The 10,959-nt window shown below is 58.8% G+C and overlaps 1 long non-coding RNA gene across 1 annotated transcript; it reads right to left on the bottom strand.

Annotated features, from left to right (window-relative positions):
• Nucleotides 1-1,561: 1,561 nt before the first annotated feature.
• LOC127488773 (uncharacterized) lies at nt 1,562-9,840 on the bottom strand. Its single transcript, XR_007916626.2, has 2 exons — nt 9,759-9,840; nt 1,562-9,303 (listed from the first exon to the last, which is right to left on the bottom strand). It is a non-coding gene; the product is annotated as an uncharacterized lncRNA (long non-coding RNA).
• Nucleotides 9,841-10,959: the final 1,119 nt, after the last annotated feature.

The following is a 10,959-nucleotide window of genomic DNA, read 5'->3' as shown; positions in this document are numbered from 1 at the left end:
CCCAGAACCGTTGGGGGGGGTGAGTTCAATGCCAACGCCAGGCCGTGGGGCAGCCTGGTGAGAATCTGGGCCCCATCTCCCCACTGTTTCAGTGTGATCTTCTCCGGACAAGAGGAGGCAAACGTTCCCTTTTCCTTCTTGGCTTTGGGTTCCTGAGCCCCCAGCTGCCCTTATCACGAGGAGGGAGGTAACCGTCTATGGTCTGTGTTTCCAGATAAATGGAGAAGCTACGGGTGCCGCGAGGCTGGCCCTGTGGTTCGGAAGACGCTGTGGTTTGGCGGTGGTGAGCAAACAGGTCAGCTCGGGGCAGGGGAGGTGCGTGGCCTTCAGGGGCCTGAGACAGCTTGCCCTGCCAAGGAGGCAGGGGCTGGGGCCAGGCCTGGAAGCAGCTGCTGTCTGACCCCATTCAAGGCAAAGATGGCGGGGCCCTGGTGGTCCTAGGCCTCTGAGAGCTGTGCATCTCAGGCCCAGGCTGCCTGGGGCCCAGGTGGGCCACGCTTCTTGCATCCTGACTTCTGTGGTGTGATCTAATCCGCGGCGGTCTGCACCACAGATCCATGAAGGGAAGTTATAGGGCTCTGGGAAGCCCCCAGACGGGGAGATCGGATCAGCTCTGGGTAAAGAAGTGTTCATTTGCGCTCAACGGGGGTTTCGTCTTGGAAAGCCTCTGGGATGCAGTGAGTCAGTTCGGTGGGGTTTGGGGACTCCCACCGTTCCTGACAGTCATTCTTCACCAAGACAAACGACATCAATCACTCTGTGCGCCACTGCTTTGGGCCCTCCATCCTCGATCCTCGGTGCTCAATGTCTCAGAGGCAGGAAGGGCTCCTCCCGCCCCGCAGAGCAGGTGGTAAGTGAGTCTCTGACGTCCTTCCCCCAGCCAATCAGGGGGCCCCGGGGCCCGAGGCTCGCACACTTGGGAGGGCCAGCCTGGGCGAGCTCAGGCCGTAAGCCTCCGGGTGACTACCGCTGCTCCCACTCCGCAGAGGAACAAGCGATGTGGAAACGGGGCGTCCCCTCGCCCCAGGCTGTGCGGGACCGGCTCACAGAAGGAGCTGCATTTGCTGGCTCGTGGGAGTGGGCCGGGGAAAGCTTCTGAGCAGGCTTCTCTTTTTTTATTTGTTTATTTGAAAGGCAGAATTACAAAGAGAGAGGGAGACACACACACACACACACACACACACACACACGAGAGAGAGAGAGAGAGAGAGAGAGAGAGAGAGAGAGAGAGAGAGAATCTACCCTTCTATCCATTGGAATCCGGCCACAATGGCCGGAGCTGGCCCAGATCGAAGCCAGGGCCAGAGCTTCTTCTGGGTCTCCCATGTGGGTGCAGGGACCCACAGACTTAGGCCGTCCTCTGCTGCTTTCCCAGGCCACAGCAGGGAGCTGGATAGAAGTGGAGCAGCTGGGACTCGAACTGGCGCCCATATGGGACGCCGGCACTGCAGGCAGCAGCTTAACCCTCCACACCACAGCACCGGTCCTGGTTTTTCATCTCTGAGGAAAAAAAAAAAAAAACAAAAAACTACCTTCTTTGAAAAAAAACAGACTTCAGAAAAAGTTATTTATTTACGGTTTATTTGGAAGGTAGAGAAACAGTGCCTGACACAGAGGGAGATTTGCATCCACTGGTTCACTTCCCAAATGCCCTCAACACAGGGCAGGGCCAGGCTGAAATCAGGAGCCAGGAGCTCCATGCAAGTTTCCCGCAGGAGTGAGCCATCCTCTGACGCCTCTGCTGTGCACATTAGCAGGAAGCTGGATTGGAAGCAGAGCAGCCAGGACACAGATCACTCTAGTACGGGATATGGGCTAAATGCTCCAGCTTCCAACTTTGGCCATCACCCTACATCCTGATCCTCCGGACTCTGGAGGAAGCCTTAAGAAGTTGTGATGTTGGGAGTTGTGGCTAAAAGACCAAAAGAGGAAGATGGGGAGAATTCAGATGAATTTAGGGTACACCAGCATCTTGGGGTTCCAAAGCCCACTTGAGAGCCTCAGTAACATTCCTGATGATCAGGAATGTTAACCTGTTAATCCAGGTTTTTGTCACTCCCACGAAGACACACAGGCTGTGTCAGAGGCTCTGCGAGGGCTGGCCTGATCCCCAGCACAGATGAGACCTAGAGAGACCCCGGGTCTGCCTGGGGTGTCCTAGCGTGGAAGGCTGTGCTGTCTCAGCGAGTGGCTGAGGGGGTGTGACTGGGTCTGGGAGGGGGTGGCCTAGGGCCCAGGGAACCTGGAGAGGAGCAGGGAGCCGCTGCAGGAATCTGGGCGCAAGGGAGGGGTAGAGGGTAGAGGGGTAGAGGGAGGAGGCGACAAAGGGCAGAGCGACTTCCCGCGGTGACGTCCTGTGGCTGTGCTACAGAGAGCACCTGCAGGAAGGACGGAAAGGCAGGGGCGGGGCGGGCTTCAGCCTGGACCCCCGGGACCTAAATTTAGATCAGACATCCAGGAAGACGAGAGGAAATCCAGCCCCGATGGCGGCTCCCTCTGCGCAGCCCTTTGCCCTACAGAGGCTCCGTCGGCGACCGCTTCTTCCTTGCTCCCCCGTATCCCTCGGTGGCAGACGGGGGTCAGAGCATTCAGGTAGAGGCGAGGCAGAATGGTGCTCAGCCACGGCGCGGAGGAAAGAAGTCAAGAACCCTGGTCTCAGCCACCTCTCTGGATCAAAAAAGTAAATAAAATGTAGGCTTGATTTGTAGCATTCGCTGATTTCCGTGGGGTCCGCACTGCTGCCACGGCTGATTTTTGCCCACATTTTAACAATGGTCCTGTAGAATTGCTGGCATTTAAAGGTTGGTTTCTGGAGCCCATAAGACCTTGCCCCCTGCTGACCCGTCCACTGCCGTCGTAAAAGCCCTCGGTCTCCTCGCTTGCGGCACCAGGTCTACTGCCCGGCCCCTGGGCGGTGATGGTCCAGTTTCGGCCCCCCACCCCAGCTTGAGGCTGTCCAGGGTGCCCTTGGCCTCCCCCTCCCCCTCCCCCTGCCCTGGGCCCTCTTAGAGACTTGCTGGGTGGGGTGGGCCCAGCCCCCTGCATCGGCGCTGGCCTGGATCAGCCCTGAGGCCTGCACAGGGGAAGGGTCCCCCAGGACGCTGACGGTCGCAGATGCAGGTGTTGGGTGTATGGTCCGAGCCCACCAGCTCTGAGTGCCCCTTAGGGATGGGATTTCTTTGCCTGTCTTCCTTGCCGCCCTCTCCCTGCCTGGAGGCGCTCACTCTTCTTCGCTGAGCAAAGACACACGTCCCCACTAGACTGGGGCGTGGCCAGCTCTCTGGGGTGTCCTGTGCCCCTTTCAGGTCCATCTTGGCCCATGTTGAATCTGCCCTCCTGAGCCCCAGACTGACTCAGCTCCCTGTCCCTGCCCTTATTCAGCTCTTGTCACCATCCCGCGGCCCATACCCTAACCACCACCAAGGTGTGGGGCCGGGCCCACCGCTCTGCATCCCACCCCTGAGGGCCCATGGCCCTTCCAGTCAAACTCTGCGGCGTCTTCCTGCACACGGTAGTGTCGCTTCCTCCACGAAGCCTTCCCTGTTCTCCTCTCTCAGGGATGGGTGTCCTGTCTTTATGCATCCTGAGCAAACCTTGGTTGTGACTCTCCCCCTACTGGGAAACGGCCACCGATTTGCTGGTCTCTCGGATTAGGCGATGGTTTTGCGGGAGGAACTGAGTCACTGTGCCTCGTAGCCCAGCACAGGGCCTGGCCTGCAGCAGGTGTTCCTGTGGGCACTGGTCACTTCTCTTCAGCACTCCATGTGCTCCTCGGTTAAAATGGAAGTGTCGGGGGCCGACGCTGCGGTGTAGCAGGTAAAACTGCCACCTACAGTGTCAGCATCCCCATGGTTCAAGTCCCAGCTGCTCCACTTCTGATCCAGCTCTCTGCTGTGGCCTGAGAAAGCAGCAGAAGATGGCCCAAGTCCTCGGGTCCCCTGTACCCATATGGGAGACCTGGAAGAAGCTCCTGGCTCCTGGCTTCAGTTGGGCCCAGCTCCAGCTGTTGTAGCCATTTGGGGAGTGAACCAGTAGATGGGAGACCTCTCTCTCTCTCTGCCTCTGCCTCACTGTAACTCTGCCTTTGAAATGAATAAATAAATCTTTAAAAAAAAAAGATGTCAAGATTTAAAAATAAAATAAAATAACATGGAAGTATCTTGAGGCCAGGAAGCTGGACAGGGCCGGTGTGACTGCCTCTGCAGCTGACTGAGTTGTCTTGAAAGGCAACTAAGTTCAACAGAAAGTTCTTCACAAGTTCACAAGTCCCAGTATGGTACAATTACAAAGACCCTTGGAAGGGCAGGCCTTGAAACACAAACATTTTGGGGACAGGTGCAAGCAGTTAAGCTACCACATCCCAAATCAGAGGCCTGGGTCCCAGTCCCTGTTCTAATCATGATTCCAGCGCCCTGCTAATGCACACCCTGGGAGGCAACAGGCGGTAACTCAAGTACTTGGGTTCCCGCCACCCATGTAGGGGACATGGATGGAGCTCCTGGCTTCTGGCTGTGGCCTGCCCAGTCCTGGCTCTTGTGGGCTGTTGTTCATTTGAGGAATGAACCAGCACATGGAAGATCTCTGTCTCTGTCTTTCAAATAAATAAAAATAGAAGTGCAAAATAAAAATAAATCAAAGGCAAATATTTGGAGGGGCAGTGCGCAGCTGTGTGGTCGGACAGCCACTGGGAGCGAGCCCGGAAACGAAGCCGCCCCTTCCCAAGTGACCCTCGGCCGCCGGGGAGCCTTCGGAGGAACTCTGGATCCGCCTCGGGGTGCTGGCTAAGCCTCTGCTCCGACCCCGCCACCCCTGGGCCAGCCTCCTCGCAGGGAACACAGACTCCAGCTCCAGCTGGAGCCCAGGAGCAGGAATGTTCTCGTGGTTTTCCTGTTGGAATCCTCGGGGCAGGAATGTTCTCGCGGGTTTCCTGTTGGGATTCTGTGAAAAGCGCTTTGGTTCTCCCAGCCTTGTGCCCCCGCAGTTCCAGGGGCACTGAGTCCGGGGCGGGGGAGTGGGGTGTCCCAAGCCCCGGCCTCCCAGTCCTTGCCCGTGGGCCCTGGGCATCTCATTAGTGTGGAGAGCTCCTGGACGAGGGGTTCTGGGGCCACACGTGCTGCCCTGGCTGGCGGGATTTCAGAGCTAAGTTGTTCTTTCTATTCTGCTTCTAGAAACAAAGCCCACCTAAAGGTGGTCAGCTCTGAGCTGCGACAAGAGGTAGGAGGAGCCACGCTGCCCGGCATTGAATCCCAGCTCCTCTCCAGCCAGCCACACGTGTCCCCCAGACTCACTAAGCCCCAATTTCCTCATCCAGCCAGGAGTGGGATCCAGGGTGGACGAGCTCAGGGCCAGGTACACTTGCCACCCCTCCTGTCAATGGCTCATCCATCCACATCCCAGTGTCCCCAGGGCCTCCTCCTGCTCCCAACAGCTCTGGCCAGGTGCTAAGAGTCACAGCCAGGGCTCCAGCCCCGGCCTCCCCTGGAATGCTTGGGTGCCTGGGGAAAGAGACCAGGGCTGGGGCCAGAGCGTGCAGTCGGTGAGTCTAACTCACCTGAGCTCAGCTCCAGGGACGACGGCTCAGCGAGTATCCCACTGGGCCCACCTGAGGGAGACCTACCGCAGCCACGGCCCCTTCTTCCCTCTCCCTTGTCCGCCTCCTCACCCTCGCCCCACCCTCACCTCAGCCTTCCGCGTCTCTGGGCACTCACCTGCGCTTCCTCTCTGAATCCCTGGAAAAGCCCAGTTAGGCAGGCAGGACACGGAACTCCTTCCTCAGCTGGGAAAACACTGATGCTCGGACGGAAGAATAGAGTTAGCAGCCCCGGGTAGGCGCTGTGGGCACAGGCTAGGCTGCTGCCTGGGATACCGGCGCCCACGGTGGGGTGCTGCCTGCGGTCCTGACTGCTCTGCTTTCCATGTGGCTTCCTGCTGATGGAGCCCGGGAGGCAGAGGAGGACGGTGCAGCTGCTTGGGCCCCTGCCACCCACATGGGAGACCCAGATGGAGGTCCTGGCTCCTGGCTTTAGCCTGGCCCAGTCCTGGCCGCTGTGGGCCCTTGGGGAGTGAACCAGTGGGTGGGAGATACCTCTCTCTCTCTCTCTCTCTCTCTCTCTCTCTCTTTTTCCCTGTCTCTTGCTCTGTCTTTCAAGTAGATGAGAATAGATAAAAATAAATAAATGACCATCAAAAATTGTATTAGTAGCTCACTTTTTCTGTGTTCATGGGTGATGGGTCCACATTGGCTGCCAAAGAGGTGCAAAGTCAAAAATCCTGCTCCCGAGGGCGGGCATCTGGTGCCAGAGGTTGACGCCGCTTGGGAGGCCAGCGTCCCATATCGGAGTGCCTGGATGCAGATTCCGGCTCTGCCCACAATTCCAGCCTCCTGCTAATGCGACACCTGGAAGGCAGCAGCTGATGTGCTGGCTCAAGTAGCCGGGTCCTTGCCAGTCACACGGGAGACCTGGATTGAGTTCCTGGCTCCTGGCTTCCCCCGGTCCAGCTCCAGCTGTCGGGGGCATCTCGGGGTGTGACCCAGAGGATGGGAGATCTTGTTTCTTTCTCTGTCTCTCTGCCTTTCAAATAAAATTAATTAACCAATTAAATGTTTAAACGTTCTGCTCCTGCCGGGTGCCCTCCTGCAAGGAGACCTAGCGCACTCATTGCTCAGGTGTCCTTTCAGAATTTGCCAGGGTAAATCCCAGCAAACGCAGCCACGCGGCCCCGCCTCCCCACTTCCCGCGGATCGCACTCAGCACGCCGCTGTGACAGCAGGCTTTCCCCTGGACATCGCGGTCCCTGTTCTCAGAGAGTGTCCTCACTGCTCTGGCAGAGAGCAGTTGCAGGCAGGCGTTGTGCCAAGGGGTCTCCAGCGGCTCCCTCAGGCATCATCACCCCAACTCCATCGCAGGCGGACAGCCAACCCAGCCCAGGTTCAAGCCTGCACCCTCCTCCAAGGTGTGGCCCCGGGGTTCTGGGTGGGCCCTGACTTTATCTACCTCTCACTCTCCACCAGTGGCTTCAATGCGAACATCAACCCAGTCCTGCTGCCAGCCACTGTGAACCCGTGAGCTGTAGACCACCCGTTAACACATACTCAGTCACAACACACTTTCACCACTCAGGAAAGAACAGGTCGGAATGGGATCTAAGATCTCTCTCTCTCTCTCTCTGCCTTTCAAGGAGATGAAACTAAAAGGTCACAGAAAATGCACATTATCTTTTGATTCTATTCTTGCATGAGTTCTTTGAGTCCCTGCTCCTAGCAACGGCAGCTACGATCCAGGGGCCCACGCCGCAGGCACCGGCGCTGCCACCCGTCAGCCATTTACAATACGTTCTTTTCAGAAGGTTAAGTCAGGTCTCTTTTAAATTTTTATTTATTTACTTTTATTTTATTTGAGAGAGAGAGAGAGAGATCCTCCATCCACTGGTTTATTTCCCAAGTGCCCACAACAGCCAGGGTTAGGCCAGGCCCAAACCAGGAGCGTGGAACTCCATCTGGGTCTCCCGCGCAGGTGGCAGGGGCCACCTTCTGTGACTTTCCCAGGTACATTAGGAGGAAGCTGGATAGGAAGCAGTGCAGCCGGGACTTGAACCAGTGCTCCTATATGGGACGCTGGTGGCGCAAGTGGGGCTTAGTTCACTGTGCCACCAGCCAGCATCCCCTTCCCTTTTTCTATGAGGGATCCCCAGGGAGGGGCCCATCACACTGGGAGGCCCCGGGCCGCTGGCTGCACAACCCCTCTCGTCTCAGACCCGCGCTTCCCCTTCCCACCTCCCCTCCGCGGCTCCGGGTTTCCCTCTCCTGTTGGCTCTCTGCGCTCTGGACCTGGGGCCTGTGGCAGAGCAGTGGGGAGGGGGCTGTTTCCCAGACCCCCCCAAGAGAGTCCCCTACAGGGCAAGCCAGGGAAAAGATCATTCTTGCAGGGTGTTGCTTTTTTGAAGTTTCAAAAATGTAGCTTTGTCTGAGCAAGTTAACACACACACACACACACACACAGAGGCAGGCACACACAAAACTCAATGCCACCTCCCACAGGCACCACTGCTTCTCAGGCCTTGGAGTTGCAGATGGTGGACAAACAGTACAGTAAAAATAGCCGTGTGTTTCTCAATGTGCCGGCCTCTAGGGGCTGCAGGGAGAGGCCTTGGCTGAGCCGGGTTTCTGGCCCCATTGTTTGCCTGCTCTGGGTTAGGGGTGGGCGTCGGGGCTTTTGGGAGGCGCAGTCATTCCCGGCCGGAGCAGGGAGGGGAGCGAGTTCTTGGCCAGGATGCGCCAGATAACACGCGCTTGAATGGAGAAGCTGTTGGGTGTTTATTTTCCCTTTCCGGGGCCAAGAAACAGAGCACACTCCGCTTGGAGCTGCAGTTTCCACGATTCTCCCCGCCGCATTTTCCAAAAGTGTGCAGAGGGAGATGGAGACGAGAGCTCTTATTTCCATCTGGGCTCTGGCCAAGAAGCCTTGACTGAAAAGTTACTTAAGCCCCATTTCCATCACCTGCAGATGGCTGCGTGCTGATTTCTAACCGAAGTCAAACCCCAAATGGGCTGCTCTGCCTGGCGGGGCTGGGGTGCAGCTTTGAGCCTTCAGGGAAAACAGAAATGTCGGCCCCAGCCCGGCATGATGGTGCATTCAGGGTGTTCCAGAACTGCCCACAAGCCAGGGCCAGGTGGGGTGGGCTGGGACCCCGGGGTCCAGAGGGACCTGAGATGGCTGCAGCTGGCTTTGAGAGGGGAGCTGGAGGCTGCTGAGCTATAGGGACAGAAATCGAAGCAAGGAGGGTCACCCGGCAGGTGGCCGGCCCAGCTCTGGAGGGAGGCGGCCGCCGTCCCAACTCTGAGAGCGCGTCTGTGTGTCGAGGGCAAGGCAGCATGTGGAAAATGACTCAGGGGCACGGAGCCCCACTGCGAGGCCCCCATGCCTCTCTCTGTGCCTTCACCTCCCAGGGCACTGAGCCCGGAGTGTGCTAGAAGGCCTGGGTCAGGAGCAAGCATCCAGGTGTCCACCAGGGGGCGCCTTCACCCCCGGGGGACACTCTGCCAGTCCCCCCTGGCCCCCCACCCAGACCCCCCAGCTCCTGAGTGAGGAAGCTGGCAGCTCTCCAAGTTGGGGAGGAACCCCTCGGGGCTGGGGAGAGGGCATCACCCAAGTGCAGAGCATGGGGAGAGGCTGAAGGCCAGAGCTTGCTCTCTGGGCTTCCACTCCTGCCTTCCCGCGGGTCGCCGCCGGCGGTGTCCAGGGCCTGTCTCTTGGCTTCTGCTCTCCTCCTTGTTGCTGATTTCTGAAAAGTGACTCTGGGTTCCTGTGGTCAACATGGCAACATTTCAGATGCGACCCAGGGCCCTGGCAAGGTGGGTGTCTGAGCCCTCAGGGGCCTAAGGGAGGACCCAACCCACAGAGGAGGTGGGAACACTGCAGCAGCACTGTGCCTCTTCCAGAAATTTCCAGGCTTCCCGGGGACTGTCCTCCACTGCACCCTTTTCTCAGCCCCCCTAGGTCTGGGGGTGTCTGGGGCGGGGGGGGGGGGGCACACTCCCTGCCAGGCCAGGCCGGGACCCTGTGCCTGGGGCCTGAGTTGCTGAGTGCAGGCTCCCAGAGTAGACACAGCAGGGACTTTCAGGCTGTCCTGGCCGGCAGTCCCCCCTCCCCCCTCCCAGGACTCAGCACTCTTTCTGCCCAAGAGCCCAGGGTTGCCGGCCCACGCGCCCACGGCCTGACCCTGAAAGCAGTGCTGAGTCCCGGCAGGACGCTACTCACGCCGGTGTGGACGGCAGTGTCACACACCATCTGCACCCTCTTCTTCCGCCCCGTCGTTATTTATGTGTGTGGCTTTGTGTTCCCGGCTAAATGCGGCCCGGTGTGAAGGCTGCTAATTAACCCCGAGAGAAAGACACCTCCCAGCAGGGCAGGCCCGGAGGCAGCCCCGAGATTCTAATCAGATGCCAGAGACCCACCCAGCTCCAGACGGGCGTGAAGGCAGCCAGGGGAAGGGGCTCTGGGAGATGTCCTCCACGCGGCTGAAATAAAGCCCGTTTTGTACATGCAGATTGTCAGGAGGGCAGGAAATTCTAAATCCACCAGGCTCCTGGGCCTGGGTGAGGAGACCCGGGGTTGGCCTAGGGGTGGGGCGGGGGCAGGGGCTGGCTCCAGGAGACAGGCCAGGCAGCTCTGCCTCGATGAGCCATGTGGTCCCTTCGTCTCTTGGATCATTTGTACTTGGGGCTGGACCTGTGCTGCTTCCTCCAGAGGGAGGAAAAGTCTGTGGAGTCACCCACAAATATATGCAGGCATCGAGGGTGACCCTGCTGGGGAGGGAACGGGGGATGGGTGACCGTGACAAAGTGGGACGGTCATTCCCAGAGAGGGGAGGGGGTCCCAGGGCTTTCCAGAGGGGCACTCATTCCCTCAGCTACAGACAGAGGGTCAGTCTAGAATCTTCCAGCTGCCCCTAGGATCTGGGCTTTCCCGGTACTAGAAACCCTGCTTTGTGGGCTTCGCCCGTCCTTGGTTTTGCAACCCAGGACCCTTCTCTTCCCCACCCTTCCCAGGTACGCTGAGGGTGGTGTTGGGAGGAGGGGGCCGGGGTGGGAGTGGGAGGCAGGTGGGAAGGCCCGCCCCGTCCCTGCGGGTCCTGACACTGACTCCCTGCAGAGGCCTTAGTTTCTAACGAGTGCACTGACTATGGGGTCAGTCAGAGCAGAATGAGCCCAGAAAACAACCCGAAAAATGCCTTCACAGACAGTGCCGGGCCGCCCCGTTCCCAGGCCTGTTTCCCTTGCAATGTCGGAGTTGAGAAAGGGAGGAAAGGCAAGAGCAGCATCCGGGCGGGTCCTTGGCTGCTGCTGGGGGGGGGGGGGGCGGTTGGGGTTGGGGGCAACTCCAGCAGCGGGCGCCTGGGGGGAGTCCCCCTGCTCCCCTCTCCTCCACCCCCTCCCCCGCGTGACACCCAAATACCTAC

This window comes from Oryctolagus cuniculus, chromosome 2 (assembly GCF_964237555.1).
Source record: "Oryctolagus cuniculus chromosome 2, mOryCun1.1, whole genome shotgun sequence".
NCBI classification, from domain to species: Eukaryota; Metazoa; Chordata; class Mammalia; order Lagomorpha; family Leporidae; genus Oryctolagus; species Oryctolagus cuniculus.
This window is presented reverse-complemented; position numbering and strand designations above follow the sequence as displayed.